This window comes from Haliotis asinina, chromosome 7 (assembly GCF_037392515.1).
Source record: "Haliotis asinina isolate JCU_RB_2024 chromosome 7, JCU_Hal_asi_v2, whole genome shotgun sequence".
Taxonomy (NCBI): Eukaryota; Metazoa; Mollusca; class Gastropoda; order Lepetellida; family Haliotidae; genus Haliotis; species Haliotis asinina.
In genome coordinates this window covers 60,551,368-60,577,917 of record NC_090286.1, presented here as the reverse complement: position 1 = coordinate 60,577,917, position 26,550 = coordinate 60,551,368, and the positions used below count along the sequence as shown (strand labels likewise).

General features: G+C 39.2%; 1 pseudogene; it reads right to left on the bottom strand.

Annotated features, from left to right (window-relative positions):
* The window catches only part of LOC137291409 (sodium-coupled monocarboxylate transporter 2-like), a 72,635-nt pseudogene extending 47,431 nt beyond the window's left edge, over window positions 1-25,204 (bottom strand).
* Window positions 25,205-26,550: the final 1,346 nt, after the last annotated feature.

Sequence of the window (26,550 nt, the reverse complement as noted above, 5' to 3'; positions counted from 1 at the left end):
TGGTTCTGGACCAGTCAAACAAATAAGTAATTAATATCAATAACAAAGATCTAGACAAACACCAAAACCAAAATGACACAACCCGTCTCCCATTTACACAAGCTCACAGTGGAACGGAAACAACCACTGTGAACTTGTATTCCCTTTACTACACACATGTCAAAATGGGAAATTGGTCGATAAATAGGTCACAGCAGTGTGAGGTCGCGCTGGCTGACAACCAATTAGACAAATGTTTCACATAAGGTATGAACATTGTTTCACGGCAACAGTGGGTGAGTTAAAAAGCTTGCACACCAGCATGGTATGAAGAGATATGAAAAAGGCTGAATTACAAACTTTATTAGGTAGAAGATATAAAAAGAACCCTACTGTGAAAGATTTTTAAAATTACAAGCGCATGAAAGGGGACTGAGAAGTTATTCACGTATGAGAGAGTCTGAACTCAGTGAATTACTCAATGAAGAGGCCCCTATGGAATTACAATTCACACCTTCTGAATGTGCTATAGGGAAATATTTGAGAGGTTGGAAGATGGAAGTTCAAAGAAACATAGATGTTGAAGATATAAGGCAATTGGTATTTGATAAAGTGAATGAAGAACTGAATGATTTAAGAGGTATTAAATTTCAACTCACACTAAAGATGACATTAGAGAAACAACATGGGAATGAAACAGGCCAGACCATTGTTTACTTCAGAGGTAACCAGGTAGTTACAATACAACCAGATACTATCAACTCTTTTATTGACAGGTCATTCAGAAACATTTGAGAAACACTAGAATGTTCCACTTATAGGGGGTCTGGTTGGGCGGTTGATAAGGTCAATATGATCTACCTGGATATAACTATAGACCAATGAGAGTTGGATCGTACTTACCCCTCCCTAAACATTTTAAGGACAAACACGCTATGGTTAACATTAAAAATCGTGGTGATGATTGTGCGAGCATATTGGTAAGAGTTGCCAAGTTTCCAACTAAAAACCACCCCAACAGACTTTCCAGTTATCCAGAAGATGATGGGTTAAATTGGGAAGGTACACAGCAAAAATAAGGTGGTTTCCGGAACACTGAAACCGAGAAGAAACGTCATGGAAACCAACATTTCCAGTTGGTTTCCAGGGAGTTTCCTATAGTTTCATTGTGGTTTCCATGCAACTGAAACTGCACCATTTCAGGATGGTTTCCAGTTCGTTTCATTACCCACTCCTCCAAGCGGGATCCAGTTGGTTTCCATGTACGAGTTTATTGTAGGTTTCAACCTGGTTTCCATGTATGAGTTTATTGTAGGTTTCAACCTGGTTTCCATGTATGAGTTTATTGCAGGTTTCAACCTGGTTTCCATGTATGAGTTTATTGCAGGTTTCAACCTGGTTTCCATGTATGAATTTATTGCAGGTTTCAACCTGGTTTCCATGTATGAGTTTACTGTAGGTTTCAACCCGGTTTCCGTGTTGTAGTTTCCAACCTAGTTTAATACCTACTTTCCATGAACTGAAACTTGCTCGTGTCAGCCCTTTACCCGGTCCTCCGGAAAAGATGTTGTTTCATGTCTCACATGTAGCAAATCAGGTATTTCATACAATTGCAAAATGGTAAAAGGCTTCAGGATGACAAACAACAGAATAAAACACAAATTCATTAAAAGTTTATTTATATTCAACAATATGTTTGTAAACAAATAATATTCGGAATATTCAAGGTAGTACATAAAACAAAAGCAAGGAAATAATTAGCAGCGAGTACAGAATATTTTTCTTAAACACACTGTAGACCAGCCCATATCACTTGACTTCCTAGTTTGAAAAATGTTAGCTCTTTCCCCAAGAGAGGAAGAACTGTGTGCTTCTTCTCCGGCCAGTCAATCGTTTCACAGCCTTCCTGCTTTCCAGCTTCTGAAATTTAGAAAACAAACTATAAGTACAAACAAGCATTCGTCTACGATATCCATGGCTAGAGAAAAGAAAAAGGTCAAACATTGCTTGAGGTGAAATACACTGAACCCCATGTCCAATAAGCGAAGAGATCAAAAAGTATAAACTGAGCATTTGACATCAAAAGTTTCAATCGCAGAACAGCTTATTGATATATGATAGAGTGCAGGGACATAAAGACATTCGCCTTTGAAAGTCATAATTTATTTTCTGAATGTTACTTACAATGCACATTATGAGTACAGAACTACGATTTATCCGTTATTGTGAAAAGACATGTTTACTTAACCAATAATGTGGAGTCATTCAGGCAGACAAGCTATGAACATTGGGTCACAAGCATACGCTGCAGCATAATGTGCTGCATAATATTTAAAACTTTTTAAGCTGTATTTTTCAAAGGATAAATTGCACTTTTTAAACAGTGTTCATTTTGAAATTCCTTGAATGTACATAGAAAGAATCCAAATTAACTTCATATTTTAAAGGTTTCCTTAAGATTTTTCATCTCTGCAAGATGTAAAATGACTAGAATATGTTTACTTACTCTGAACTTTTTGACGTTCTTTGCGTACAAGCCGTGGCTGCTTTCCCCACACCTTCTTAAGTGATCCATCTTGTTCATCAAAACCCATCAAAAAGCTTCTGAAAGGAGACATGTGCATGATGCATAACTATAAGTGAAACATGTTTCCAGTTGGAGGTTACAAGAATAATGACATGCGTCATGCATTTTTACTGATTCCTAGGATTTACATTATTTGGTTTATGTTGTATGTACATTATGTACTGGACGTTCAGGTTATACATACCTTTTGTATGTCAAAATGAGTTGGTCCTGGCTGCCTTCTTCAGTTTTTCCAACACTGCCCTCCTTTATGCTGGAAACGTAGAAATGCATCGATTAAAAAAAGTCAGGAACTTGTCATATTGCACTCTTGATAACAATAAAGTCTCGAATAAAAAGAATAAATATCAATTTGCAAAGTGTAGAATATGCTAGATGAAAAGAATCCAGGTCAGCAAATTCATATACTATTTTGGGTTGGCAATCCATCATTGTATACCCATATATTCTTTATATCAAAAACTCATTGTAACCTTTTCTGTGTGACTAACACAATCCACATTTCTTCATTCAGAGTTCGTTAAATCTTGATATGATAAGCATAACACTACTTACATCAGATGGCAAATCTAAATTATCTCATAAATCAATAATATAAAAATATTCAATTTTGAAATTTCACTCAAACAATGCACCTAAGCTGGTCAGAGAATCCCTAACCTAAAAATGCAAAATGACACACTATTCCCGACTACATTGTTTTCAAACGTACAAATATCAAAAGCAATATGCAAAGGTTTCTTAAATAAATATTTGTATATATAAATACGTTTGAAGTTATTTTGAGTCGTAACAAGCACATTAGCAATAACAAACTAGAGATATTTGTGATTTATTTTTTTCTTGCAAAGATAATTTTTCATTCATTAACACATTGAACCATTTTGATCGTGTGTGAGCTGATCCAAATCACAGTAATATTGAGTTCTTGAAATAACCGAGAGCGGAGTGAAGGAAGCCATACATCTCTCTTGCTAAGAATTCGACACGCCTTTGTTTACCGAGGTCCAAGTCTAAAATTTCATATGTATTGTAGTAGTTACGTTAAACATTACTGATAACATGTGCTATTACGAATAACATGTGCTATTGCTTATTTCAAGAAAATAACACTGTACCTGACCAGATCGTGGAATGTTCCTTTTCTCCCGCTGCGATCGACGACTGCTGCTGTTCTCAATTTTTCACGTATCCGAATCTCCAAAGCTTCTATTGTAAATCTCATTGTCAGTCTCTTGAATCAGATAACACGGGCAAACGTAGGAATACTGCACTGTGTTGACTTCCTTGTCGTCGTTACTGGACATACCGGGTGAGAACTGCTTTCAAAATAGTCGTCTCAAAACAACTTGGGATCAAGTGACAAAATGGCGGTAACTGTGCGTCGGGGCATTGTGGGTAATAAGACATACCTGATCCTTTTTCGATTGGCAGGCAGGAAATCCTTCTCTGACCCAATTTGGATGTGATTTTAAGACAAAGACTGAAAACGACCACTTCAGTACCTAAAACTGTTGCTTTTATAAAATGTCACGAGTTCGCGTGCCCATGGATTACCGGTTCATTACTTCGGGTTTTGTCTGTCAACACCTGACTCAGGTAAGTTCTATTGTTTTTACAGCTAGCTAATTTTGATAATAGGAGCCTGTTAAGTGGGGACTGCCCCAATGAAGCCGACACACGAACATCGACACACTAATGACCTGACACTGATTAGTTGTCAAGTATTTGAACTCAGTGTCAAAGTATGCCAACTATAAATGCTTTTAACGCTAAACTTTATGCACTGCCTCAGTTTATTGTATAATTCACGTATATTCTGCATAAATATATATCTGAACTATTGCTATTGCTAAAGTGGCTTTAATTTTATTTATTTTTATACAATATATTTACTGAAAGGAATACAAGCCCGTACACAACTCAATGATCCAATAAGTTATAATTAATATATAATAAAAGTTTGAGCAATGTTTCTATGCAGAGTCAACTCATTTTTTGTCTTGTATATAGATATCACTGTTTTATTATTTCTTTTCAGATAAAGAAAGCGTCTGATCCTCAATTGGACAAAGCAGACAACCGAAACCTGGACTTGCCACATTCATCCCAATCTGGAGAAACGGAACTAAGTGTGCCTCGCGCACATAGCTGGGCAAAGGCCATTTATAGCCATTCGTCCTTTCACCAGTTGCATGTTTAGTACGGTTATTGTGTGCATGGTACTTGGAATATGATGCTTCATTACATTACGAATAAACAAGAATGTGAAGGAAAATGTGTATAGTTTGTTCTTGTATCATCAGTTTGAAGCCACATTTAATATTGTGATATCCACAGAATAATGCGTCAACAATTTACTAAGCAATGATACAAATCTACTATTCCTTCCCCAGGCACATTCAGATTGAATTATAACACCTCGTGAAAGCTAAGTTTCAGTCAGGAATGGAAACCAACACATGACCATAGCTTCGTGTCAGTTTCCATCACCGGAGCTTAGAGTATCCATTATGGATTCTATTTGGAAACTAGGTCACCCAGTTTTACTGAATGGATACCAACTGGATGTCAGGATGGTAAACAATTAAACATTTTATGTTACTTAGTTCAAAACAGCGCAATGGAAACCAACATGAAACCACATTTTCTACTTTTATGTTGGTTTCCATTTAGTGAGATCTGAGAGTTGCAAATTCCAGGTATGGAAACCAACAAGAAACCCCCGAACTTAGTTTCATTTTGGTTTCCATTTACAGAAATACCAAAATCATATTTCCAAAATGGAATCTAGTTGGAAACTCAGTTAGTGAGTTTCAAGGAATGGAAACCAACTGGATTCCGCAATTACCCACATTACGGATGGTTTCCAGGTTTCTGGAAACCAAGTCATTTTTGTAGTGGTATAGATGAACCAACCCCTATCTCTCAGTGGTCAAAAGTAGAAAAACAGAATCGAGACTGAGCTATAAATATATATGGGAATGAGGGTAACACCTTAATAATCCGCAGGGTAAGTCCTTTATTGAATCAGGAGGGCCTTCAAATGATTAATCTATTTCTAGTGCAGAAGGGTAAAAAATATCATTACACAACTATACAACATTTCAGTCGATTGGTGTTTGATCAAACATAACATGGGGGAAAGAAACACTTTTGTGGAAGGTGCCTTCATGGGTTTTCTAGGGCGGATATATTTGATTCACACAGGGATGATTGTCCAGGTGTTGGGGACACAGTTATATGTGTAGATACTCCGACTGAAAACAATATCTTGAAATTTTTCAACCACAAAAATCAGATGCCAGTACCATACATTAGCTATGTAGACTTTGAAGCCATTTTTAAACTAATTGATACAGTAGCCCAATCCCGTGATAAAAGTTATACTCAGAAAGTTCAACAGCACCAGGCATGTGGTTTTGGTTATGTGGTTGTTCGTTGTGATGGTAAAACTAACCCTCCAGCCATTTACAGAGGCCCAGACGCGGCTGAGAAATTTCTCCAATATTTACAGCATGAGAAAGTAGAGATCAGGAACAAATTGTGTAACATAACACCAATGCATATGACCCTAGCAGATAGGGAGGCCCATAACAAAAGCATGCATTGTAATGTATGATGTAAACCTCTGACTGGAGATTCAGTGAGAGACCACTGTCACGTGACACGGAAATACAGAGTTGCGGCTCACAGTGAGTGTAATCTGAAGCTACAGATTAACCCAAATCTTATTAATATTCCTGTGGTGTTTCACAATTTACGAGGGTATGATTCACACTTGATTATGAAGGCTATTTCAAAGGTAGAAGGCAAGATATCCTGTATCCTAAACAACAGGAGAGATATATATATCTTTTTCGCTAAATGGGTTGAGATTCATTGATAGTGTTCAGTTTCTGTTGTCGTCTAAAGACAGCTTGGTAAAGGCTAATAACCCAGACAATTTGGCTATAACTAATTGATACACAGAAGAGAAAACTAGAGCCTTGCTGCTACGTAAGGGTATTTACCCGTATGAATACATGGATGACTGGTCTAGGGTTAATGAGACAGAGTTACCTCCCATTGACCGCTTCTACAGCAAGTTGGCAGACGCGTCTGTCTCACAAGACGATTACGCACATGCTAAAAATGTATGGGAACAACTAGGCTGTAAGACGCTAGGTGATTATCATGATTTATATTTGAAAACAGATGTGTTGTTGCTGGCAGATGTGTTTGAGATATTCAGAAAAACGTGTTCAAAGCAATATGGGTTGGACCTGGCATGGTATTAATCATCACCTGGGCTGTCGTGGGATGCCTTACTGAAGAAAACAGGTGTGGAGTTAGAATTATTCACTGATTATGATATGCAGCTGTTGTTGAGAAAGGGTTTCGTGGGGTATTTCTATGGTATCTAAACGTTTTGCTGAAACTAACAACAAGTATGTGAAAGGCTATAACCCAAATAAACCTTCAACTCATCTACTCTATCTCGATGCGAACAACCTGTACGGCTGGGCTATGAGTCAATATCTACCCATGGGTGGGTTTGAATGGGTGTCTGAGAGTAATTTTCCATCTGTGATAAACACTGGGGGTGTGGGGGTATCCCCCATTTCTGATAAGGGTTATATACTTGAAGTGGACTTAGAATATCCAAAGGAATTGCACACAACATACAAAAGTTACCCCCTGGCACCTGAAGGTTTGAGGGTTAATCCCGACTGGATGTCTGAGTACCAACATAACCTACTTGGGGGTATGAGAGTATTCCCCATTGAAAAACTGGTACCAAATTTGATGAATAAAACAAAGTATATAGTTCACTGTCGTAACTTACAACTGTATCAATCTCTATGAAGCTGACTAAAATACACAGAATACTTAAGTTCAATCAAAGCCCATGGATGGAACATGGACTTGAGAACACGGACTTGAGAAAGCTGGCCACTAACAACTTTGAGAAAAACCTGTACAAACTCATGAACAACTATTTACAACAATTTGGTAAAACTATGAAGAATTTATGAAAACGTGTCAGTGTGAAGCTAGTCAGGTCGAATGAGGAAAACAAGCTCAGGAAACTGATAGCGAATCCTGCATACAATAGAAGTGCTATATTTGATGATGATTTGGCGGCCATACATATGAAAAAGAGCCACATTAAACTTAATCGACCGGTCTATGTCGGCATGAGTATTCTAGACCTGTCTAAACACCTGATGTATGACTTCTACTACAACGAGTTAAAGAAACAGTATGATCCTCCAGATAAGAAATTGCCCGACCGGCAGGTCTGTGTGTATACAGATACTGTATACAGATACTGATTCACTACTGATGGAGATTCAAACAGAGGATGTGTACGAGGATATGAAAAACAATATCCACCTATACAATACCAGTGATTAACCAAGAGGCCACCCCATGCACAGTCAAACCAATAAGAAAGTTTGGGGCAGGATGAAAGATGAATGTGCTGGCACACCAATTGCTGAATACGTGCTGGCACACCAATTGCTGAATACGTGGGGTTGAGACCTAAGATATATTCTATCAAGAAAGCAGACAACGCTGAAATAAGAAAGGCTAAGGGTGTGCAAAAGAATATGGTGAGAAGACATATTAAGCACACCCTATACAAACAGACCCTATTTGAGAAGAAAACTATGAAACACCAGATGAACATACTCTGTAGTGACGGGCATAAGATATTCGGATTCACATTAAACAAAACATCTCTATCACCGCGGGACACAAACCCCTGGATAGCCCCGGATCGTGTCAATACCTACGCTTACGGTCATAAAGATATTTAAAAATACATATACATAATGGAGAAAGTTTACTACAGCCCGCGGGGATATTGGAAAGGGGCAGATGCCATTAAAAAATTAGCTAAAGGCGCATGTGTTTCAGAAGAAAAGGCCAAAGCCTGGTTAAAAAACAAACTATATGACAAGTATACTTACCACCATCTAGATATATACCCAGGAGAAAATTCGGTATTCATATCCCTAATCAGGTTCACCAGGCCAACCTGTTGTTTCTTCCACATGATAGGGTTTGAGGTAAAACCTACAAGTATGCACTAACCATTGTAGATGTAGCCAGCCGCTACAAGGAAGCCGAAAACTTAATAGCGATGGGTAGTGTGACTTCCTCGTGTGGTTGACTCAGTGAATCGTGAAGTAACTAGGCCACTCGATAAGAAACCATTTGAAGCAATACGTATGAAATCTGTTGTATCTCTGTCTGGAGCACCCACTAGGCCGTCTGCAGGACCCACCACGGGACGAAAAAAGATTCCAGATCGCGCACTCGTTAGATATTTATATCAACCTGGTGAATACGAGGGAGACACTCGTAATTGTGCTACTCATCCTATCTGGTCTATGAAAACATATAATATCGATCGAGTGGATGTTAGAGATGGGGAGCCTAACCTGTACTTCCTTGTAAATGGGCCGAGTAGAGGATTCGTACGTGAGGAATTACCTCACGTACATACCTCTGATCTTAAAAAGGCGTTTACATTCTTTGATGTAGTCCTTTTTTTCCTTGTAAATAAGCTGAAACCGCTTTCTATCTGCACCATGCTCTTGGAATAAATGATAATGACCTTCCCACCCTATACCACACACGGAAAATGTGTAATTGATACTATCTTTACGGTGATAAGAACAGTAACCCTGGCTGTGGCTCATTTTACCACAAATGTCCGTTTTCCCCAAAAGTACCCAGTCGCAAACGTGTCTCATTTTGTGATATACTAATATGTGTGATTAGTCTAATTGTTTCACAATTATTAACACTGTCACCGCTAAACCAAGTATGATGAAGATCAATTCACTATCTTTGTGACCCTCTGAAGGAGTGTAATACTGTGTCATGGTTGGTTCATTTAATGGTTCCAGTTTCTTACCTGTTAATATGTAGTATTCTTTCTTAGCTTCCTCGACGTCTGTGAACAATCTACCGGCATGATTTTCGCGCTGGAGCTGATTATTGATAAAATCTAATATATTCAAACACCTCTTAGCGTATTCAGCCTGTGCAGCATGTAGTTTCCCTGTTGCTATATTGTGTTGCTTTCTATCCACCTCGTTTGACTCTCTCAATTGTGAAAACAGGAAATTACTCCTGGAAAATGCCACTGTATTCATGACAGCCCCACCAACCATCATTGCTACAGAGGCGATGTTTTATATTGCTTCAAAATATTTTAGGTATAATACCTTGCTTTACCAGTACGTCCTTGGTGGCCATCGCCATACCAATGTTCATAGTAAGCATAAACATGTCTTGCATGTCAAAGTCGAGCTTTATAGTCGGTTGTTTAATAATCATTTTAGTCAACCGAGCGTACCCTACTGCCAACCCAGAAACCACCAATGTGTGGTGCGTGTCATTAACAAACGTTTTACCCTCAGACATAATATATAATATGAGATATAATTTTAATTATAACATAATATGAGGATCAATGGGCTCACTTGCAGTCGGCTGTCCATAGGACCCCATATCCCCAATAGGGAGACTTGCTGTCGTCTCTCCGCTGTCTATATGGGTGACTTGCTGTCTGCTGCCTACTGGGGGTATATAATGAAACAGCAGTGGCTATTACACCACCAACGGCTATCCATGTGGGGACTTGCAGTCGCTTGTCCGCAGGACCCCACATGTAATTATTTTGTTTAGCAAGGCATTTTTTCTACCAGCTCTTTTTGGATTCTTCTTCTTGGTAACTTGTGTCACATGGACCTGCAGTCGGCTCGGTTGTGGGGTTTCCCCACCCGTCTGTCCTCCGTTGTCCCCACCAGTTGGCTGTCAACTGAGCTGTCCGTCTGGCACTCCACTGGGGTGTGGGGTGTCCCCACCACTAAGCTGTCCACAGCATCCATCTTGTATATTATTATTGTTATTATTTGCTTTATTAAATTTACAATGCTTTGCCATGATAATCGCTGTCGTCATCGGGTCCAGATACATGCCGTATTTGTGGTATAGAGCACAACTTATATAGCTCAAGGCATTATCAATAAACGGGTCCTTCTCTAGGTCCTCCCACAAACAGAGATGACGTTCAGGTGGGATCGGTAAAAAGTGCGACGCTATGCCAGTGTAAATCTGGGTAATAGTAGAACCTATGACTTTTGTCATCTCAGCCCCTAGTTGTGCCTGGTACCTAGCATATAATTTATTGATTTCTTTGTCCGACATTTTCTGAATCTTATCAGCAGTTATGTTGTAACCTAAATATTGCTTTTCATTACCACCCACTACTAGCGTTATCAGTCTATCATGCTTGTTATCCTCTGGAACCAACAACTGCTCTAGTAATTCATCTGCCTCCATTTTATAATATAATACTATAGTTTTTATTTTTAAAAAATTATATGCAACATACGCTAAACACATAGAGATAAAGGTTAGCTTACACACGACTAGAACTTCAAAAAACAATGGGACCGCAGGCCATTGCTAATCTACTACGAATTAATTACTAAAACATACTAAAAATAACTAAGCCGACTGCAGGTCATTACTAACATTTACTAAAAATTACTAAGACATCTGGTGTGTGGGGGGACTTGTAGTCGGCTGTCCACAGGACTCCCCCATGCATCCCACTCCACTGGTTGGTTGGCTTTCAACACGAGCTTGGCATGTTTAGTTTCAGTGAGCTGTTCTTTAACCCATTCCCGCTCAGGTTTACTCATCACATCGTTCTCACTCAAACACTCTTCGAATGAATCTCTGTCCTTGCAGTGAAATAATGTCACCCAACACGTCTGCTCTCTCAAGTCTTTCAACACCAAGTTGAATTTCTGCGTCAGCACCCATATGCTCTGTTTCGCGTGCCGGCCAGAGAAGGCGAAAAGCATGTCTCTCGTTTTTGCTATTTCTCTGTTAGCGCTGAAATCATCAAAGATGAACAACATTCAATATTCCTTTAAATTTGTTGTGAAACCGTGTTAAATACTCTTGTAGGCATGTCACTGGGTCGACTCTGTGTACGTCCAGGTCAGTCATAACCCAATCTCTTTCCTTATACGTTTTTTCATGTTTATAGTAGGGCACAATATAACGATTTTATCAAATACTTCCCTATAATATCCTTCCAACAAATCCAATACAAAAACGGTCTTACCACAACCCGTCTGCCCGCATATAATAGCGCAGTGTACTTATTTTTTGTATGGGGTGTGGGGCTTTGTCCAACGGGCCCCACCCCCCCACTAGTAGATGGCTTGCACAAATCTCCCATTGTCTATATTAAGTTGCGCATCCATAATTACATATAAATACAATTTCAATTTCCCAGCTCTTTGAGCCTTCTACGTTATTTGAATGGTTATCCCCTCGCTTCCATTTTCAATGCGACGCCCACTACCGTGTAGACTGTTATCAACCGTTGATCTCATATCCAACAACAATGTGTACTTTCTGGTTAGGTAATCACCAATATTCACAGAGTATAGATCCAATTCACTGACCACGTTGTCGACTACTGAGTTTCGTTTTATTGCTGGTAGTTTCCGAATTTCTTGCCACTGCTGGTGGGCTCTCATTCCATGGCTAAGTAACTGATTAGGCACTCCCTCTATGGATTGTACAATTTCTCACTGTCTCTTTCGAATGCACTATATTCCTCCACAGGTATGATTAATATTCCTTACATCGATCGTGCAGGTATGTTCAAATTGATATTCTAAATTGTAATGCTCTTGTCACATTGAATCATTCTGTGCCGCAGTATCCTATTGTAGAGGATGGTCATTTTTCCTGAGTAGGAATTTCAAATCTGCCTGGCAAGATCGCGATTAGTCACCATGTCGAACTCCAAGGAGATGTTTTCGATCTTGTAACCACCTTCATCACCGTTTGGCGTATGCACAACTTTGCTGTAATCATTGAACGAGAGTTCGTATTCCAGCCTGTCACCCAATGCAGCTTGGTAAAATGGTGCGTGCGTTAACAACTCGATGTCAAGCGGGATACAAAACCTGTTCCCATACGCTTCAGCGATTGCTTTTTTGCTATGTGATAGTTTGGATGTCTCTTCTGGTGTGAAGGTGTACCTGTATGTAACCTATTCGATTTTCTGCTGCCGATTTCATGGTATGCATTGTTTTCTCCTTCTCCCTCACTTTCCCACAGGTCTGTGTAACAGTAATATATATCGCTGCCGTCTATGCTAAGCACATCGTTGCCACTAATTTTTATGGTGGTCTTCTTGATTTTAGCACGAGCCACATTATTCACAAGCTCTCGTTTGTCGTTGTCTGAGGTCAACTTGATGTTAAACACCAACAGTGACGTCCCTGCTACTATGACGTCGTTTTCACCGAAGTTTGGGAATCTAACTGGCAATATTTGGTTCTGGTCTATCATGCTTGGGCTGTTCTGCGGACAGCTGACTAGAAGTCGACACTGATTACGATGATGAAAATTCGTTCACTAGTTCACCATTGAGCGAGCAACTTTTGAATACAGTAGTAGACGATTATTAGGAAGAACTAAAAATAGATAAAAACTACATCGAGCCATCATACCAAGACTATTCAAAGTTTACTCTAGATGATTATGGCACTCTGCATCTTGAGGATAACCCTGAAGTTGACATCATGAAAAAGTGCACTAGAAAACCACTCGCCTTGTCAACTCTAGCCAGTCGTTATGGTACTGATTTTATCCGTGACAAACTAAACATGCATAATTATGGTGGTGCAAAACCCAAAATTCCCACAGAGGTCGTTCAAGATCTGCAAACTACCAGATACTGCAGTATGGGGATGTGGCGTATCCCCCACACAGCTCTGAGAAACTAATGAGTAAATACTGGGATAAACCATTGCCTGTGTTTGAATTTCCAGTAAGGAAACTGTACGGTCCAGACGAAGCCGTGAAACGTGTACACAGTGAACTCGTGAACAACATGGGAAAACTGAACGAATTCGACGAGCACATCGCTCATGACAAAACCAAATTCGGCGAAACGGAAGACGATGATATGAAGCGTCGCATCACGGAACTACATGGACTACTCGTACATCAAACATAATGGCTTGCTGAACATTTCAATATAATCTGCACATTGCTACGAATAACTATCATAATTCAAATACATGTATTATAGAATTTAAAAAAGTTACACGATACCGATTTATTCTGATGTATACACTTGTAGTTGAATCTCCCCAAATATTTATGAAGATGGGCATACTTATATTTGTTTTGAAAGCAAATGAGGTTCAGTAGATTGACAATGGGCGTGACTCCACAAAACAGGTTGTCCAATGATGTCACAGCACATTAGTTTGTTTTACACTTGTCACGGGACAAAACTTTACCTGGACATGCATTCGGCCAGAGGCTGTTATTTTGAGGTTGAAAGAGGTGTTCATATATCTCATTTAGTGTTGTCTGATTGAATGATTATACGCATCAATTCCGTAACTGATATCCTATCCTGCTTTTATTGACGATGGATCTTATACACGTGATCATTAGGCTGGATAAGATAATTACAGAGATCAAATACAAACGTTTCTTACACGATGCTTATGTAAATTGCATTGGAAAATCACATTTCAAATCAACATGAAACAGCTTGAACAAAATGCCCCAGTTACCTATGTATGGTTTTTGTGCACTATATATGCATATTATGAGTAGATGCAAGAGTTATCACTTCATATTCGATTATGTATTATTGTCAACTTTAAAAATTAATAGTCGCAAATGAGTTTGGTCTAAAGTAGTAACTCGGTCTATTTCAAATCTACACGAACATGGGTGTAATACAGTATTGCTATTGATGTCTATGATTCATTATATGAACTATTACAACGAATGAATGAATGATTTAATTTAGAAGAAGGTTTTGTAACAATAGTATCTTAGTATTCACTCCCAATGATGAATAACAAACACTTACCTCCTGTAACAACATCTCATAATCCCCTTTCTCGCAGACATGTGTTCATTTGCCTGTATAAGCCCCTGACATTCCATGCAATTGTTATCAAAACACATTAATAGTTCTCCTGATTAACACAGAAAGTAACCTCTCATAAGAAACGCTAATCTTTGATCATTACTGCTGAATTGATTGAAATAGTAGGTACAGTACGTATTTAAAACAGAAAGCGCGAGTCTCTCACTGAATAAGAGGTGCTTTTTATCACCCCCAATACGCGGTTCTCGCTGTGAGAAGCTAATTTATTTGCCGTACATATGCGTCTCTCGGCCTTAATAAGTTAAAGTAGTGATACGACTTGTAACCCCATTTTTTAACCACGTCGTAGATGGCTTCAGCCAGAGACTGATTGTGAACAATAGGAATTCCTAATCCATGATTTGGCCCCTGCAAATGCCAGTCCATATTAGGACTCATTACAACACCAAACTCGTTCGTATGCCCGTGTATGGTACGGATTGTTTATTGCATTCCATGCCCTATCTTGTGGTATTGGTGCGCTTATTTCTTTGATAATACGTCTGATATGATAGTACACGTGAAACGTAAACACAAATTTACTTAGTTCATCCCGCCTAGTGTCTGTCAACGTCAAGCTGCATCCAGTCGTCGAATTGATTGTGCCAGAACTGCATCGCGTTGTTAAACCATGTGTGTACCGTATTCACATTCGTGACAGAAAACCCATAATGTTCAAACACATCTATGAATCTGGCTATAAAATGGGAGGTCCTGCGGACAACTGGTTGTGGGTTGGTCCTGCGGACGGCTGACTTCAAGTCCCCACAAGACACCACAATTTTCATGTGTGTGAAGTCAGAGGCATTTATGCTGTCGTTTTTTGTATTGTGTACTTCTTGTTTATACACATTATTATTATATATGATTTATATTATAATATGTACATTACGCTTCCGGATGTAACGAATGGTGAGCCCATTCAACTTATGCATGCCAATGATAACACGTCTGGGAAACTCGAAATAGCACTATACGATATCACCTACTACCCGCAATGGACAAACATCAAAACCAGAAAAAATCATCTGGTCTTCAAAAAAGGTTCTACATACCCAATGGTTACTACAGTGTGTGCTCTCTCAAAGACGAATTTTTTTTAAAGAATTGGGAGCAAAACATATAATAAGTGACTCAAAAGGATCATTGGTGTTAGACAACTCCAATGGATCACACAACCTGAGACTCAGTGAACCGTTGACAAGAATGATAGGATTTACATCGACTGACTACTCACAGGAAATAACCCCTGGCACAAAAATCATTGGTTTGAAATTACCAGATCTAATTCCATACCACGAGTTATGGGTTCATCTCGACCAGCTTAGCACAATGGATAACATACAAAGTGGGCGTCCTTTCACGTTGTTGAGGGCCGTCCCAGTTAGGAGAGAATGCAACGAGGGTCTTTTTCATCTCGTCAGTATAAAAAATTAACAAGTGGTAATATTCCCGAAATAAAAGTATCAATTCTAGATACAAGAAATAATACTGAAAATATAGGGTACCTAATCAAACATTACACTTACAAAATGGCTAGTAATCAAGGACCAGGAATGCGAATAGAAAGATGGGTTAATACAAGTTTGTCAGATTTAGGTGATGCTAGAGGGTTTGATGACACAGGAATAGATTGTGAAATATACGCTTTTAAGCTTGTAAACAACATTTACAGACGCGTTGAAGTTGCCGCCGCTTCTGTTGGTAACTTTAACCTAGATACATTAGGATCTGACATCAACACATATGATATAGTTCGTGATGCTGATGAATGGTTAATACACCCATCATTCGGTGGTAAATTGTTTTATTTAGAAGACTTTGATAGGCCTACAATCCTTCAACAAAACAAACCATATCATCTAATACGCACTGACGATGACAAGTGGACGATGCTACCAGCTCAAATCAACTGGCTTCTCAACACAGCACTATTTTCACCATACGTTTTCATAGAAAACAAAGACAACTACATAAATAAATTCGTAAACAATGGAATCGTTCACGTGGATTACGTCCCATCATAAAGACGCAGTGTAATCATCACACCAATCTCGAATCGACCAGCCTATATGCTGTTGTGTAAACCTGGGGATAACGCAGTCTTACAGTTGGTGTCTGAATTCGATGGTGTGACTACCCTCCTAGAAAACCTAGTGGATGGTACCACGTAGGCCATGCAAGTCTTCCAAAGGGAACCACAGCAGACCAATATTGAGATCGTTAAAGGAATCAAACTCTGGTGGGCTGAAAGACACAAGGATAACATTTGCTCAATTTACATGCCGGTTGGAGGTGACACACACACCAGTCTGCAAGGTGTCACAGTGACAGTGGAAGACACTATATCTCTAAACAAGATTTTCCTGACTGAGCACGTCAATTTTATTGGTATGAAGTTCATACATGAGGCATTACCAGAAAAACTATTGGAAACTCTTTTCTAAAGTATCACATAAACAATGCCATACAACGTTAGCACCATTCAACTTTGTAACTAGGTTAGATATTAAATTATACGATTACCAACCAGATTATTTTCTAGATAAAGATTATGGTATAAAACCTGACACACCATTCATTATAGATGTAATGTCACAAAGAGTCCCACCAATCCAATGGATTTTTTAAATGGTAGTTTAATATCTTTGGAAAAAAGACATGAGAATATAACTTGCTGAATCATAATAAGAAAAGGCTACACCCACTATCAACGAGCCTCCATGGTTTTAACGTTGAATGTTCCCGATCTTTAAATTTAAAACATATATACATATCTGATAAAGTAAACCTCATAAGCTTAAATTTATCAATTAAAAATTAAATGACATATAATTAAAAACTAATTTAAAACTATGTTATAGACAAACAGAAGGGGGCTGTATCCTGCTGTAGACAAAGAAGGAAACATTAAAGGAAGTGCAGGCAGATTTCGAATAACAAAGCACATGTTTACTGATATGGTTACACAGACACACACCCTTTATGTTTTTCCTCTCAGCCGACACGACACAGCACAGTGCTGTGACCCAGTTATCGATCGATTTCCCATTTAGACATGTGTGTAGTAAAGGGAATAGAGGCTCACAGTTGCTTCCTCTGTGTGAAAGGAAGACGGGTTGTGTCATTTTGGTTTTGGTGTTTGTAATGGGGGTTCAGATCTATATTATTGATATTAATTACTTATTTGCTTGACCTGGTCCAGCACCACCATAGTTTAAACTACTTCGTATAATAGATGGTCAGCATTTTTAGGATTTTGGCAACAGGTTTTCCGGAAATTATCTGCCCTTGGCTTTTTACTTATTTTATTTTCCAGGACACTGTTCTGGGAGCTGTCCACGTGACATTTGCATTTGGTCGAACTTTCGGGAAATGAGTGAATATATACAAAAAGGCTGCTTGCCGTGTTCAGAGATGGACATTCACTGGAGTTTACATTGCCAACAAATCCGTCAACGCCTGAATCAACATTAGCCCCTGTCAGACTGCTTGCTGTGTTACATTCTGCATAACTAAGACTTCGGTGAGTGAGACTTCTCTCGCACTAAGACTTCAGTGAGTTTGCTGTATTATATTTTGTGACTCATTGCCTTAGATTTTGTCTCACTTAAATTGTATGTGAAATCGATATTATGAAACTGACTTGTGACTATGAATAACTTGCTCTCTATCCCTTAATAAAACATTTGAATGTTTGACTTGTCTTTGCTCAGTTTTCAGGTGGTTCTGAGAAGAGTTTTGCTTGTGAGAGTAAGTCTCCAGATTCTGTAGTTTGGAAGGAGATTTTACCGTTGTTTCTAAGGGTTCTGTGTCACTCATGGGAGATAATTCTACCCCATGGCCCGTTATTATCTTGAGGGATACTGGAGCTCTTCAATCTCTGATTTTGAATGATGTTTTGCCTTTTTCAGCTGAGTCGTCACCTAACTTTGATGTTTTGCTTCCGGGTATAGGTAACAATTCTTCTGCTCCTCTCCATTTTGTGAATTTGACTTCAGATATGATTTCAGGTGAGGTGAAAGTTTGTCCTTGACTCTCTCCCAGTTCCCGGTGTCAATTTGTTGATTGGTAATGATCATATAGGGGCCAAAATTGGTGCTGATCCAAATGTCACTGTTTCACCGGAGATTCAGTTAGAACAGAAAAGTTAGAGGATGAATTTCCGGGTATTTTTCCTTTTTGTGCAGTGACTTGTTCAATGTTGAAAGGCATTTCTTCCAAGACTTCTTTGCAGTATGATACCATTTATGATTTGTCAGGTACATTCATGGATCATTTTTTGTGTGAGGTAGAGACGGATGACTTATCTTCAAGAGTAGTAGCTCTTCAGGACTTCTTGATAAGTTAGATAGGTTGTGAGGTGGTGAACACAGTCTTTCCAGAGAGCAGCTTATTAGTGCACAGGCTGAGGATGTTGAAGTGCAGAAGTTGGCTAGTAAGGCTGTTTCTTTTGAGGAGTTTAGCAAGGTCCCAGTTTGTTATTACTACAAGGATGGTGTTCTGATGAGGAAATATAGGTCGCCGGATGTACCTGCGGAGGATGAATGGAAATTGTTCCATCAAATTGTGGTACTAATTATTTCAAAAACATGGACTTTCATTGGCACATGAAAAGTCCCATGGCACGTCATTTGGGTATAAACAAAACTTGTGAGAAAATTTTAGCACATTTCTTTTGGCCCAGTTTGAGACAAGATGTGGCTGAATTTTGTTTGACCTGTCATACAAGCCAAATTGTTGCAAAACCAAATGAGAAAATTCCTTCTGCTCCCTTAAAACAAATACTGGCTTTTGAGGACCGTTTCCGTAGAGTTATTATTGATTGTGTTAGTCCACTACCTGAGACTATGTCTGGTAATCAGTATTTACTCACAATCATGTGTGCTTCGTAGGATTGTTGCTCCTGTGATTGCCAAGGCTTTGATCAAGTTTTTCACCCTAGTTGGTTTGCCAGATGTTGTTCAGTCTGATCAGGGCTCAGAAGTTTATGTCTGTGGTGTTTCAACAAGCTATGTACCAGTTAGGTATTAAGCAAGTTAAGTCTAGTGCCTACCATCCAGAGTCACAGGGAGCTTTAGAAAGGTTTCATCAAACGTTGAAGAATGTGATCAAGACTTATTGTTTTGAGACAGAGAAAGATTAGGTTGAGGGTGTTGTAAACAAAAGAGATTGTGTCATGTGAACATGATAAAGAAATATCATGACAGGTTAGAAACCAAACAGGTCAATTGTCCCCAGTTATTGATTGTACTAAAGACAACTGTGAAAATGTTGACAACATTGATGATTGTGTTAGCAATATGAAGTTTGAAGATCTTTGTGACAATGTTTCACCGAAGTTGAGAAATTCTGTTAGCTCACCTTGATGAGAAAGTATCACATTTATCCACTGAGCAGAAAGTTCAAATGTCAGATTTGATTCATGAGTTCTCTCATTTATTTCCTGAAGTGCCTTGCCGAATTGATGTTGTTAGCCATGATATAGATGCCTGTAAAATAACATCCATATCGGATGAATCCCATGGAACGTGAAATTCTGCAGAAAGAGGTTAAATACATGCTGTACAATGTCATTATTGAACCTAGTAACACTCCGTGGAGTTCACCATGTGGTCTTGTGCCGAGGGGTGGAGGTGGTTGGTGCTGCTGTGCTGACATGAAAGCTGTCAATGCGCTCTCATGAACAGATTTGTATCCTATTCCAAGAGTGGACGATTGCATTGATCGTATTGGTCAAGCTAAATATATAAGTAAGTTTGAGTTACCGAAGGGCTTCTGGCAGATTCCACTCACAGACCGTGCAAAGGAAATATTGGCATTCCCTACACCAGATGGACTGTATCAATACAAGGTGATGCCGTTTGGTCTGAAGAACGCACTAGTGACGTTCCAGAGACTCGTCAACAATGTCACTTCAGGCCTTGATCGTGTCAAGGCTTACATGAATGATGTCATCGATTATGACATGAAGTGGGATGACCATCTGAAAACTTCTTGTGCTTTCTTCAAAAGACTGTCTGAGGCACAGTTAACTGTGAATCTCCCCAAGTATGATTTCGGGAAGGCACAAGTTGAATTTTTAGGGCATGTTGTAGGGCACGGCCATCTACAACCAGTTCATGCTAAAGTTGAAGCGATTGTACATTTTCCAGTACCTCAATCTAAGAAAGAACTCATGAGATGCTTGGGTATGGCTGGCTATTACAGAAAGTTTTGTGAAAACTTCTCAGATGTTGTATTTCCACTTACTAACCTTTTCGGGAAAAAGGTTAAATTTCAGGGGGATAGCAGTTGTCAGACTGCATTTGAAAAAGTCAAAGTCATACAAGTGATGTTGTTGCAGGTGCTGTCCTGAGGTGCAGGTGCAAGAGGATGATTGAGGAATTGAACATACAGTTTGTTAATTTTTAAAGAAATTGGACAAGCACCAAAGAAATTATCCTAGGATTCTGGCAACAGATTTTCGAGAAATTATCTGTCCTTGACTTTTTATTTGTTTACTTCTGGGAGACTGTTCTGGAACCAGTCCATGTGAGTGGCGATGGTCGCATTTTCTCAAACTTTCGGGAAATGAGTGAATATATATAAATAGGCAGGTTGCTGTGTTGAGAGACGGACATTTACTGGAGTTTACATCGCCAACAAATCCGTCAATGCCTGAATCGATATTAGCTACTGTCAGACTGCTTGCTGTGTTACATTTTGCATAACTGTTTTTCTCTCGCACTAAGACTTCAGTGAGTTTGCTATATTATATTTTGTGACCCATTGCCTTAGATTTTGTCTCACTTAAATTGTATGTGAAATCGATATTGTGAAACTGACTTGTGACTTTGTATAACTTGCTCTCTTTGCCTTAATACAAAATTTGAATGTTTTAGACTTGTCTTTGTTATGTTTTGCTGGTTCACGGGGGTTTTCTTACAACTTTTGTCAAGGCACATTCTTAACCGTAACATGAACATGAAATGTCGACTATGCAATGTATTCACAGAGACTGTCCATTGACATCATTGAATTTTCTGTCCCTTTTGACAGCAACGTGATTGGCAGGATTCAGGAAAAGCATGATAAATATGCAGACCTTGCCTTTGAAATGTCACACTTGCATCACAAGTACACTGTCATCAGGCTCCCCATTGTTCTTGGTGCCCTTGGTTTGGTACCTCCTGATCTGTGCCAAGAGTGCCCAGGTTCTCCACTGGGAGCACAGCCATTCTGACAATCAGGGTAATGCAGAGGGCTGCAGTGTTGGGTAGCCTTCATATTCTCTTGTTCTTGTAGGTTCGATTAGGCAGTGTTTGCTGGGAGTCCCATTTGCTGTCTAGGCTGCATGTAGAGGGGGCAAGGGCCCTGAGCTGATGATGAGCCTTACCAGCCTGACTGTGCCAGAATCACCCAAACCCTCTCTGCTGCATATCTATAAAAATCTGTAAAACATAATAATAATAACAGCCTGATGATGTACGCCTCTTCACGGTTGGACTAGATAGGGGAATTATATTCCCTGAACCAAACGTACATCACCCGGTTAGGGCTGATCTCATGAAGCTGGTTTTCACTGGGTTACACACAGACAAGTAGTAAACCATCTTTCAACTCCACAGCCCAACCATACTGGAGATGGGACTTGCCCCAGGGGAAGGCACAGAGCCCAACCAAGAATATCTTGGTCAAAACATCTCAAATCTACACTACTAGAGTGTGCGATGGCGGCTGGATGGCCTGATAATCCACGCACCAATGGCATGCCGCTGAAGCTTCATTGAGACAATGCCATACCCACGTATGCTTACGTGACGACCAACTCCGGCGGCTTAAACATCTTATGCCCCGTGAGCCAGTTCAACCCTCAACTGGTGCCCATCAAAATGCTCAAGTGGCAGCAGACCAAAAACTTGTGGACGTCAGCGTGAACCTCTTTCCTCTTCCTTAAACAAAGTAGAGTCAACTGGCCCCGAACTTTTGGACCCTCATTCTTCCTCTTCCTCATTTGGTGATCTCTCCGAAAACCCTGTGTATATTTTGTTTCACTCTATTTATCTGCTCTACTTTTGGAGAAACGGAGGCCAATCAAACAAACAAATATATCTTTTCCCAAAAATGAAATTGATTGATTCAATGACATTATTTCTATGAAAATTTCTGTGGAATGTTCATTACATGAAGTTAATTGTTGTGTCTATGCTGCCACTCGAACCTTGGAGGAACTTCACACAGTTTCCAAAGAAAAATCACTAACACTTTATTACTAACAATAAAACAAAGAAAACCTGGTTTCAAGTAACCCTAACAGAAACAAGAGAACTAATTTCCTGGATAGAGCTGTGCCTGAAATTAAGATCATCACGGAATTCCATGTCTTAACGACAAAAGGCAATTTGAAGAAAAAGAAAATTACAGAACAAGACAACAAAAGAAAAGGTACTTCTCCAAATTGTCGATTCCCTTAAGAAAAAACTAAAAGTTTGAACTAAAAGAAAGAAAAATGGGAAAAGAAAATCAAATTCATTAAACAAAATAAACTTTTTAGAAGCAATGAAAAACAATTCTATAGGCAACTTAAAACGAGTGGTGATGGTGAGCATCATAAACTTCCTCTCATGGATGCAGTGAAAGGTTCTGGAAACAGCTGTGGTCTGTACCCAGCAACGATAACCTGGAGGCACCATGGGTCAGTGATTATGACCATGCAATGCATGAAAAAGTAACTAGGCCGTTTGTCTGTTACATCTCACCAGATTGCCTGAAAAGTGTCATTAAAAAATCCAAATCTAATACAGCTCCAGGGCATGATGGCATTCGAAACCAGTATTGGAAACTGTTCCCTTGTGTCCAAACACCATTACTTCACTGTTTTAACTCTCTTGTGGCCTGACTGTGATCACCCCAAAACTCTCTGCTACATATCTATCTTAATCGGTGAATCAGAATAATACTCGGAACGATTACAATAGGCTAGAGACACGGTGCCCTAATGAATTGAAGGTAACAACCATACGTTTTTCAGTTTTTTTGATGAAGGTTTAAGTGATACAAATAAACCCTTTATTTAATGGTAAAAGACAGTTCATTGCCCCCAGGAGATTCTTTGCAAGAGAAGTAATATCCTGACGGAATATTCCAGTGGAACTTTTTTGTAAGTATGACGCTTCAACGGACACGGCCTGGAGTATTTTCCTTCCTCATTAAGCTATTTGACCCGGAAACACTAATTGTTTCATAAGCAGTTTCACACAGTTCTATGTGTCGTGAAAATGTCGTGTGACATATTTAGTGTTACCCCTAAAGAATCGCGTTGAATTACTGAATTTCGAAGAAAGCAGGACCCCAGACAAGGCCTAAAGCAAACGTAATTGTGGATAGGGTAGAGAATAACCAGCCAGACACTCGGTCATTACATTTATATCTGCTTTGAAGATAAAGGGCTATATGCTCAGAGCCTGTTTGACATTCTCATCATAATACGTCCAGCTAATCTTTGATCAAAACAACATTCAAATAGTTGAAGCCAGTATACAGTAGGGAAATGAGTTGGAAATATAATGAAAATTATTGGTGTACACACTACAGTATTAAGTGTCTATTGATTCTTCAAGGCCATTTATAATGTGAATCAATACCTGAAATGGGCTCGATATGTTCAGCCTCTTCAGAAGATCGAGGAGCAGGTACATTTCCAGAAGCTTTCCAGTGGAGATCGCTATGAAACTGAGAATATACATGATGCCATTGTTATATGCTTCTGCTGATGCTCCTATTATGGTAAGGGTCGATGTCAGTGTCGCCAGTAAAGACATCGCGACGGGGAAGTAGCTCATTTTTCTTCCAGCCAGAAGGTACTCGTCCAGCCTACCATGTCTGCCGACTATAGCATGGTATATACCAATGCTCACTGTGACTCCCACCATGACTCCAAACACTGCGTAGTCCCATTTCCCAAACGTGTGAGACTCCATCCACGCTGTGAACAAATTATTCGTACAGAGGCAGCAATAGGATGAAAACACCCTCGTATTAATGTCTTGTACAGCACGATCGTCTATGAAGACACGTCAATATATGTAATGTTTATATACTCATATATATATATACATACTCTACACACAAACCAAGGGAGCTGATAAGTAGGTCATATGCCTACAGTACCAAGAATTTGAATATTGATCCAGAAATCAATCAGAGTGAAAATGAAAGACCTTTGACATGATAATCCAGAATCTTGACTTTTCTGTGGCACACTTGAAAATAAAAAGAACCGTATTCTTTTCTTTGAGCATAAAACGCTAAGCTACGAAATGGTGTGGTACTTGTATGCAGTGTGTGTATAAACCAAACAAATTGATGCAGTTTGTGTAACCATGAATATTTTAACAACCTATAATTAAGGAGAATTTAAGCTAAAAAGATCTTCATGGTTGAAACAGAAAACAGAATTCACCACTGGGTAGGTGGTTTCACTGTCTCTCAGTGATGAAAGTGAAAACACTGCTTTAAAGAAGGTACCCTTTGTGTACTTGCATTACCCAGAAGTACATTAGAGAAATGGAGAGGAATGAGAAATTAAAGACAATGTCCAAAGAAGAGGTGACTTTAAAGTAATGACGCTTACCTTATTCGGAGTGCTGCTGTGTCTGTTTTCTAATATAACAAAATTAACAACATTGGCTAACGACAATACTGAGTATCATTCCTATAGAAGACATTAAATACAACATTGTGTGTAATCTAAAACATAACAGTGCGTAGATGTGAAAACAAACGGCATTTGTGCATTATTTCTAACATGTAACACGAGATACGAACTCGTTTACTCTTTCCTAATATACCTGGAGCAATAAATAATGGCATTTCTAGACTAGAGACCCTGTCATTACCACTGTTCTGTCTCCAGAAATGATTTGGAAGTTCAGAGGGAAAATGATGACTTAGTGCAAATGAAATTCCAGGCAAACCAAGGAACAAAGTGTTTCACTTACATGTAGACGTGATTCACAATAAGGTGAGAATTTATGGATGTCAACTTCTGTGATATAAGGTTTCGGGGTATATTCTACGTTTCATCAGGTGGCCCAAGAGGTAAGGAACAAAGATATGATTTGTCATTTGTCTCACCTCACCCTACTCCAGTTGGGCTGAAACAATACTGGTATACCAGCTTACCTTTCTGCTTGTACAAGGGTGGTTCCAGTTGCTGAACGTGTAAATTCTGAAACAGATCTGTATGCGCACAATAAAACAGATTACACTGCCATACCACGCACGTAGCAGGAATATATATAAGTAGTTGTGACATGCTATAATGTAAATGAGGTGCAATTATAGCCCTGCAGTATATTCAGTGCACGTAATATATGTCTGGAGGGCACAGGAAGTTATATGACTAGAGGTGTGGATTAGTGGAAGTGGAGGGTAATTTCTGTCCTCTGATGGACGACACACACACACACACACACACACACACACACACACACACACACAGACAGAGAGACACTATATAGACACGCAACGTTTGTGTACTTAATGGGTATTTTATGCGACATGTTGAAACATGCAGTGAAGCAAGTTATTCAATTTTCGTTAGGTTTGAGTGAAATAAAACATTGTTAAAAACAGCGACAACTTTCCTGAAACTCACCAGCAATTACTAAAAATAGCCTTAATAGTCCGTGGTTTGAGTGAGTGAGTTAAGATTTATCGTCACATCGGCAATATTCCAGCCATGTCGTGACGAGAGTGATTAATGACAAAACTACATATTAATTAATGGCACGTTATAAAAATCCTGTCAACGAAGGACAGTAAAACCAACTAGAATATCACAGAGAATACTAACTAGTAATTAGATCTAAAACAGATCAACCATAGAGGACAATACAATATAAAAATAGGCTTTAGATTGCCAACAACTGAAGGTAGATCACCATAGTAGGGACCATGGGGTCAAGTCAGTTTTGAACAGTGAAGCAGTGTCCAGTAACGTGTCCCA